The 9,918-nt window shown below is 34.7% G+C and overlaps 1 pseudogene; it reads right to left on the bottom strand.

Moving 5' to 3' along the window:
• Nucleotides 1-6,319: 6,319 nt before the first annotated feature.
• LOC148040827 (uncharacterized) lies at nt 6,320-7,660 on the bottom strand (annotated as a pseudogene).
• Between the last annotated feature and the right edge of the window lie 2,258 nt (nt 7,661-9,918).

The following is a 9,918-nucleotide window of genomic DNA, read 5'->3' as shown; positions in this document are numbered from 1 at the left end:
GCATCAAGTCATATGACACCTCATGGTGACTAGTTCACAAATATGATGCATGACAAGAATGGCTATGTATGTAGAGGCAATGACACGCAACATAGCATTGAGAACAAAGGCGTAGTACCTCTAGTGATTCATGATGGAAAGAAGAAAAACCTGCATGATGTGTTGCATGTCCCATCCACTACGAAGAATTTACTTTCTGTGGGTCAGATGACTGAGCAAAATTTGTAGTTTCATTCTAATAAGCATAGTTGCTTCATTGAAGAGTTTGGTAATGGCTGCAAATTGATTGCTCGTGGTCATAAACATGGTAGGATGTTCACATTAGATGCCACTTTATCACAACTGAAATTAGAAATGTTTGCTCATGGTTTAGGCATAGTCAAAGATCTAGAAATATGGCATAAGAGAGTGGGGTATGTAAATATTCAGTGGCTGCAATTGATGCAGAAGAGATAGCTTGTTATTGGCTTATCAAAGTTTACTTACACTGATCTTGGTCATGTATATGATGCTTGTCAATTTGGTAAACATTCACGATTGCCTTTTGTTAGGTATGTACAAAATAACACAAGATCTTTGCAGTTGGTCCATTTTGATGTGTCGAGGCCAGCCCATAATGCATCTATGGGAGGCTTTAAATACTATGTGACCTTCATAGATGACTTTATCCGCTATACTTGGGTTTATATATTGAAAGAAAAGGATGAGGTGTTCGCTATTTTTAAGTAGATCAAGAAGCAGGTTGAGAAAGAATTTGATTGCTACATCTCTTGTCTAAGATTTTATAGAGGTGGGGAGTATATATCACATGAGTTTGACACTTTTTTGACTAAAAATGGTATTCGTAGGCAGCTTACATGTAGCTACACTCCACAACAGAATGGGGTAGCTGAAAAGAAGAATAGGGTGTTGATGAAAGCTTCCTATGCTATGATGAATGAGAATAATATGCTACTTTACTATTGGGCAAAGGCTGTTATGACATCCATGTACATTTTGAATAGGACTCCCACTGCAGGCATTCATGATGTGACACCCTTTCATAAGTTGTATAGCTACAAATCTGATGTCAGTCACATGAAAGTATTTGGTTGTATTACTTATGTGCATATTCTTGATGAAAAGAGAAGGAAGTTGGATCTGAAAGCACATAAGTGTGTCTTTATTGGTTATGCACAAGAAATGAGGGCATATAAATGTTTTGATCCCTCTACTCGGGAGACACTTGTGAGTAGGGATAACATATTTGATGATATGGCTACTTGATATGCATTACCTACAACAATACCCTCCTCTGACATGCCTTCTGCACATGCTTCTACAGTTGGTTCATAGTAGAGTACTACATTGACAGGTCCTAGTGTTACAAATGTATCATCCCTTGTATCTCCATCGATAGGGAGATTGCGGAGTTCTAGCTCATTGTCAACTGACACCACTATGTCAGTGAGAGGGAGATATGACATGATGGACAACAAAGGGAAAGAGAAAGTTTGTGATGATACACTTGGCATGATGAATTCCGGCTATGAATCGACTGATAGTCTTGATAGTGAACTTGGTATTCCTTCAATGTATACGCCTAGTAGTGCACCACAGCTCAAACGCTCATAGAGGGTTAGGTATCATGCGGATAGAATGACTTACAATGGTTACTTTGTAGAGCATTATTCTTTTATGATGAAGGTTATGGAGGTTAAAGAACCTGCCACTTATGCTAAATCAATGATGGATAAGAATTGGTGCACAACCATGGATGAGGAAATGGCTGCCTTGGCTGAAAATAGCACTTGGGATCTTGTTCTACTACCAAATGGGAAAAAGACCATTGGTTGCAAACGGGTTTATAAGATTAAATGCAAGTTTGATGGTAGTGTTGAGAGATACAAAGCAAGGCTGGTTACTAAGGGATATGCTCAGCAGTATGGTCTAGACTACGAAGAAACTTTCAGCCCCCCTATTGCCAAGATGGCAACCATATGAATTGTGATTTCATTGGCTGCCAAAAGGCTAGAAATTGTAGCAGATGGATGTTAAGAATGCTTTTCTCAATGGTGACTTGGAAGAGGATGTTTACATTTACATGGATCAGCTTGAAGGATATGCACACCCTAAGTTTCCGCACTATATCTGTAAGCTGAAGAAAGCTTTGTATGGGCTGAAACAAGCTCCCAGAGCAAGGCATGCAAGGATCAATAGTTACTTGCAGAGTTTGGGCTTCATGGTTAGTAGGGCTGATCATAGTCTATTCATAAAAAAGATAGATAGAGGATTGCTAGTGCTATTTATTTATGTGGACGATATGATAATCACTTTGAAGGATTTAGGTGAGCTGAAATTCTTCTTGGGTATTGAGGTGATAAAGACAGATAATGATTTATGGAAATGCAAAAACACTATGCCATGGAAATGCTGAAAAAATATGGCATGGCTGAATGTAAACCACTTGATATACCTTTGGAACAAAATGTTAAGTTAGACATAAACACTGGAGTTGAAATTAATGATGTCTCTATGTATAGGCAGATGGTTGGAAGCTTGATCTACTTGACCATCACAAGACCTAATTTGAGTTATGATGTTGGGCTCATAAGTCAGTTTATGCAAAAGCCTAGAAAGACACACTTGGATGCTGTTAGACGGATTATGTGGTATGTAAAGTCCACTATAGATCATGGGATATTCTATGAGATGGATAAGACCCTAAAACTCATTGGTTACACTAATGCGGATTAGACAGGATGCTCATATGATCGCAGGTTGGTTATACCTTCAGCTTTGGAAGTGGGATGATTAGCTAGAGTAGCAAGAAGTAATTGACTGTTGCATTGTCTAGTACTATTGAGGTAGAGTATAGAGGTGCTGCTTTGGAAGCCTTTGAAATTGCATGGTTGCTTAAGCTAATGACAGATTTGGATATGCAGGTGAATGCTCCAGTGACTTTATTTTGTGACAATCTTAGTAGTATACTTCTGGAAACAAACCCAATTTACCATGCTAGAACGAAGCATATTGAGGTACACTACCATTTCATACGTGAGATGGTTCTTGCAGGCAGAGTGGATCTTATGCATGTGAAGACGACTGAGCAAGTAGCAGATATCTTTACCAAATATTTAGGTAAAGATAAGTTCAATTGTTTTCGACAGCTACTTGGTGTACATGTGTTATCTTGAGCTTGAGGGGGAGTGTTAAGACTTTCAAGCTCTATCTGTCTATGTATGTGACCAACATTCTAACTGTATGTCCAGTTGTACACAACAAGTGTGGGACTTTTAATAAGTCAGTGGTCATCCATTGACTTAACCATAGTTAATACATAGGCTAGATGACCTAGTTGTAACTATTCAGCTCTATTAGTTATTACAAGTGATAATAATGAAAAGATATGGGAGGAGATGACTGCTCACTCTCAGTTGCTCCAATCAACACCATATTAGAGATTTTGGGAATTTTCCAAGTCCCACTTTTAATGAATGTCCTACTTTTGTGAATGCAAGAGAGCACTATGTTTATGTTTATCTTTAAAGGGCACTTTTCTATGTTACAAATATGAGATCACACATCTTGAGAGCTTAAGTGATGAATGTAAGCTATGTGGCTATTAGGAGATTTGGATTTCACCTCTATCTTTTCTAGCATAATAACAAAATATGATGTTGTATGGTGGTGGAAACATCAAGGAGGCTTAGCTAGTATATACCTAGGAAATTTCCGAGTTTAATGTAAGAATTCAAAGGTTTGAAGGAGTGTAGAGAGAATTTAGAATACAAGAGCCTTAAACATTATATGAAAATATGTTATCATGGCCAAAATTTATAATGTTATGGATTTGAAGATATTATAATATGAGGTTTTTCTTTTAGATATAGCATCATTTAAAGTGACATGTATACGTTTCATGAACTAGGACCTTAAAAGAGTCACCACTAACTAGGTGTGGTTTAATAACTTGATCTAATACCATATAGTAATAAATTTGGATAACCTATGATGTGATGGTTCTTTTTTTTTGTGTAAACCAATAGACACAAGTATCCTAAATAATTGCTCACTCCATTTGCATTTTTTGTATGTATATGCATGATATATAAGTGTCTTTTATTCAAAATTTCTATCTATCTTGACAATATATGGACAAGATGGATATTCGCTTTGGCTAAAATCAACTAGCTTCACACTTTGACTAGCTAAATGAACTTTCATATCATAAAATGAAGATTGATATATCAAGCTAGAAGTTAATGATTTTTCTAAGACCAAAGATTTAACCTTTGACCAATGGTTTGTGTTTCCAAAGAAATAGACATAAATTTTATTATTAATTAAGACTTATTTGTTAGCTAAGACATAAAGTACAAAATTGGACTTAAACCACTTTATAAGAAATTTCAACACAATTAACTAATGTTATTGAAAGAATAAAAACATTAAGTAGATTCTCTCATTGATATTGGCGGCGTTTAAAAACAGCAAGGTAGCTACATAAAACACTTTAAATTTCTAACAAGCATATATTTCATAGCCATGCAAAAGCCCTTAAATATATGGAAGTCAAAATTAGTCTATATAGAGTCACTGTCTTGTTGCATCATGTATATTGGAAAAATACAACTTTTGTAGATTTTATATAAAACATTTAGCTCCACTACCATTTATGAAATATTTGTGATATCCTAACTCATGAGTAAGTTACATTGCTTCCATATCTTTCAAAGTAGAGACTAAAGGAGTCTACTTCATCTTGGATAATTATGAGTTGTTCAATGTAAGTGACAGACGACGTGAGGTATTTGTTGAGTATGTTTGTATAATAGACAGTCTTAAAGTACAAAATAGGACTTAAACCACTTTATAAGAAATTTCAACACAATTAACTAATGTTATGGAAAGAATAAAAAACTTTAAGTAGATTCTTTCATTGATATTGGTCGTGTTTAGAAACACCAAGGTAACCACATAAAACAATTTAAATTTCTAACAAGCATATATTTCATAGCCATGTAAAAGCCCTTAATGTAAGGGATATATTTATTATGAAAGTCAAAATTAGTCCATATAGAGTCACTGCCTTGTTACATCAAGTATATTGGAAAAATACAACTTTTGTACATTTAGCTGCACTACCATTTATGAAATGTTTGCGATATCCTAACTCATGAGCAAGTTGCATTGCTTCCATATCTTTCAAAGTAGAGTCTAAAGAAGTCTGCTTCAACATGGATAATTGTGAGCTATTCAATGTAAGAGACGGATGACGTGAGGCATTTGTTGATGATGTTTGTATAATAGATGGTCCCTTGAAAGCAAGAAGTAATTGAATGTTGAACATATATACCATCTTTATCAATCATGGTCTCGCGTGGTGTTGATGATGAAGATGAAATACCATCATTCTCTGCTCCAGCCCTAGAGCAGAGAATGATGAAAATTTGAACATGATACTTTTGACCATGTGACCAAAACTATGTCACATATAAGTGACACAAAATAATTTAATTGAGACAAGTTATACTCGATTTGGATAAGTTTTCATAGTTTTTTCTTAAGGACTAACCATTCTATTTTTGAACTAGTTATATCCCATAGATATTTAAACTCATGAATTGTAATGAGGGTTTTACCTTAATATTCCATATACACATCTCAAAAGATACATTGGAGGTGAAATATTTGTTGCAATATTTTCTACTGAGGTAAAACTCCTTTGGGAGGTGCAATGAATCTTTTTGGGGGTGTAATATATTGTTGGCTCTCTTATCCTAAGGTAAATGCATAGACATACACTAGTAATGTAGTAAAAGAGGTTATAAGAGATAAGAGATTTGACCATGTGGACAAATCTAACAAAAAATAACATGAAAAGATTATTACACAACACGTATAAGAGTTTAATTGAAATAAGATCTAAAATAGACTTAAGTAAGTTTTGCATAGCTAGCTCACATATAAGAGTTTAATTGAAATAAGATCTAAAATAGACTTAAGTAAGTTTTGCATAGCTAGCTCAAACTTTTCATTATGATAAGTATTCTTACATACTAGATTACAATTAAATAGTTATGCTTACGAAGGATGATAAATTTTAATGAGCTCTTTAATACTATTTTAGTAAAAGATTTACCTAAATAATTTTTTAAAACCAAACATGCTTGGTACCTTTTGGAAAAAAAAAAACTAAAGACATAGTTTCTTTAAGTAATATCACCAAAGAAAGAAAATATTGCAAATGCTAATGGAAGCAACTTCTCAAGAAAAAAATCAAAATTACATCAATGTGTCTTCCTTGATGAAAGGAGAAGGAACGGAGTTTAAATACCTAAATAATTAGACTTGCTATATCTTGGCTTGATTCTTCTATGCCCTCGAGTGGTACTTCAAGAACTTGAACTTCAGTAGGAGGAACCTCTTGGGAGTTTGAAAAATTTTTGGCACTCTCATGGACCCTCCAAAATTGTGCTTCAACCTCTCTTTGCTCTTGAGTGTTGCAAACCACTGCAATAGTCTTCATACGATTTACCAATGCCACCTTAGATGCAAGTCCACTTGCATATACATCAAATACAACCTCATGAGCATCATTGAATGCTTTGATTGTAGTTTCCATAACGTTCATTTTCTTTCTCAAAATGGCCTTTGCAATCCTTTGTTCTTCTTCAAGATTGTCATCATTGCACTCCTTGTCCAAGCCTTCAAAGTCCAAAATGGAAGGCTTGTTGACATTGTTTATATATTGCTCAAAATTGGTGAAGCTTTTCTCCATAGTCACTAATGTCAAAACCACAAAAGAATCTATAGATCCAAAAGCAAAGGTTCTATCCATTGGTAGGAAGTCAAGACTACCAACTAGCATGTGATACTTGCAAGAAATGCTTTCAAGAGCATTTTCCAAAGCAGCCATTTACTTTCGATCAAGAAATGATAACACCATGACTTGTTTAGGTTCAGATGTCATTTATAGTAGAGCGGATACAACCTTTCCAAACTTTATAGAATCCCATTTCATTCCCTCAACCCCATGTGATGCATCTAGAACAACAACCCCAATGGTAATTGGATCGCTGTAAACATTATGTATAAGATCAAAGGTTTCTAGATTGCATCCGACAACATATACACGCCAAGGGGAAGTAGTGGAGGATTGAAGAGGATTTTACTTTTTTTCAATTAGGAAGTTCACAATATCTTTTGCTCCATTTGGTAGGGACCCTGCATCAACTCCACATGTGAGCTTCTTTGATAGCCAATCATTGCAAATGCCTAAAATCTTTATGTAGACTTCATCATGGATATCATAATCATCAACAAGCTCTTCCCAAGTCTTCATCACAGTGCTACTTTTTGGAACTGAGGTGTTGAAAAGAGTGACTAACTCCTTTAGGACCTTATCTTGCTTGATTTTCTTAGCCCTTGTTTCCATGTCAATCATATCTTCATTATCACATTTGTTTCTAAGAAAAAGGATATGACCTTCATTGATCTCCTCTTGTAGTGTAAGGATATCTCCATCCTTTAAACCCATAAGGCAACGAAATGCAGGAGAAGAAGGTTGCTTTCCCTTTTTTCTCGAACTCTCCTCCTAGGATATAAGCTCACCTCTACAGTATCTCTTCACAATTTTGATCCAACTATTAAATATTTCTTGGGAGCTAACAATCATATGGAAATCTCTAGATGCACAATTTTCTCCAATGTATGCCACAAATCTCTGCAAAAAAAAGATCAAAATAGTAAGCATAGAACAAAAGAAAGAGCATCATAATAATCTTCACAAAAAGAGAAGGTAAGCTTATATGTGATTACCTGCCATGGTACTCTTTGAGAGCTTGTCTTAGAAAGTGCTTGTTGGGGTTTTGGTGGAGAACCAAATGCTAGCCACTGATCTCTTAATTGTTGAAGTTGCTCAACATAAGGGTCATTCTTCATAACATTATGTGATTCCATATTTGTCGTTCGTGAAAGCTCAATGCACATTTCTACAGGACAATCAATTAATATTCTAGCATTTCTCATGGTGTATAAATTCTTGGTTGCTAGACAACGTGTAGTATTACTTTGAATATATATATTTACTACATGAATTAAGTGAAGCCCTGATATAATCGAATAACTATAAGTGTCCAACTTATTAGCATCCACCTCATCACGATGCATGGGTCTCTTCTCATTGTTGTCTTGTACAAAAGATATGCTATTGTTGCTAGATTCATGGGATTCTTTATGAAAGACATGGTTAGCTTCTCTACATAATCCCAACACAATGACTTATAAGCATACAAAGGAGGTGCCTCATAGCACCTATCAACGAGAATAGGAAATTGTGTTGTTGGACCAAATGGAAATAATTTTTTAAATATGTGAAATCTTGATTCTTTCTTCTTTCCCTTCTTCTTAACTATCTCAAGAAAATCGAATGTTCTTTCTACTCCCTTGACCTCAAGAGAAATTATTGGCTTTGTAGGTGTAACTTCTCGCATGGAAGGTAAAGTAGCATCATTCTCAATAGTGTTAGTAGCCATACTAACAACAAGAACTTGTGACAAGGAACTTTGTTGAGGTAATTTTGACTTTGAGCTTGTGGGATTCAATGAATTATTTTCTTATTGAGGAGCAAGTGAAGATCTCAAGTCTATTTGTTTATCTTGGAGCTTCATTCTTTTGTTGGGGCAAATAAGGTCCATCCCATTGTTTTCAAGGAGTATTCTTCGTCCTCTTTAATATGTGCAAAATGAAATGACAAAGGATCAATTTTGTATATTACATTTTTTCCCTTAATCTTAACAAGATTACATGGCATTCCCTCTTTTCCAGCACATCCATCTGTTATATTCTCTATAGCACCATCTTATTGAAAAAATGCAATATCACTCTTTAAAGTAAATAAGAGAACATTGTCAACCCTTTTTCCTTGACTATTATAAACATCCACATACCATGGATACACAAAATCACCACTAACTCCATCAATGGTTTGGGTCTCCTTTTTGGATGTGCTATCTTTCTTTGCCATTGAATAGTTCTACAAAGAGAAAAAGTTGTCAAACAAAAGTGGATTTAAAAATAGTCAAAATTCACAAAACCTAAATAAATTTATAAGATTTTTAAATTGAAAATTGAAAACACAACAACAAAGATTTTATGAAATACAAGACAAATGTACCCAAAGGGACTCTTCCATAAAATGAAATATTGAAATTTGAGATTAAGTATGGTATGAGATCTAACCATAAATATATGTGCTTATTTATGAAATCTCATGGATTATTCTAGCCCTAAGTTAGCATTAATTGTGTTTCTCTTGCAAGAATCATATAGTAAAAACTTTGCCATGGACTTCAGTGAGAAGATCAAATTCTATTAATAGTGAGACTTGACCATGGGCTTAACCAAATGGTCAAGTGATAATGAAATGTTGAGTGTGAGTGTGGTATGAGATATAGTGAAAAATCATTGTGGTTATGTAGAAAATATCATGGATGATATTGTCCCTAAGTTAACATTAGATTTCTTCTCCATGTAAGTTTCCTATGCAAGGATCATATCTTCTCCATGTAAGTTTCCTATGCAAGGATCATACTTTAGAAACTTTGCTAAGACTTTTGGCCATGTGGTCAAATCCTATTTAATCAAAGAATGAGATTTAGTCCAACATGAGATCCACCCACATATCAATGTGATTATGTAGCAATCTCACGAATCCATTTGGCCCAAAGATAACATTTTAATTAGTGCACATGTAAGTTTCCCTTGAAAGGAGCTATATTGTAGAAACATTGTCATTGGTTTTAGCCATGTGATTAAATCCTATTTAGTCATCAGACTTATCTATAAGATTAGAAACTTTTCCATGGTTTTTTACCATATGGTTTTTAAAGACTAGTTAAAGAGAGGACATGGTTTATTGTGATATGAGATTCA

Source organism: Lygodium microphyllum, chromosome 1 (genome assembly GCF_053477565.2).
Source record: "Lygodium microphyllum isolate KBCC chromosome 1, Lygodium_microphyllum_v1.1.10, whole genome shotgun sequence".
NCBI lineage: Eukaryota > Viridiplantae > Streptophyta > Polypodiopsida > Schizaeales > Lygodiaceae > Lygodium > Lygodium microphyllum.
Note: the sequence above shows the minus strand (reverse complement) of the source record. Positions and strands in the feature narration are given on the sequence as shown.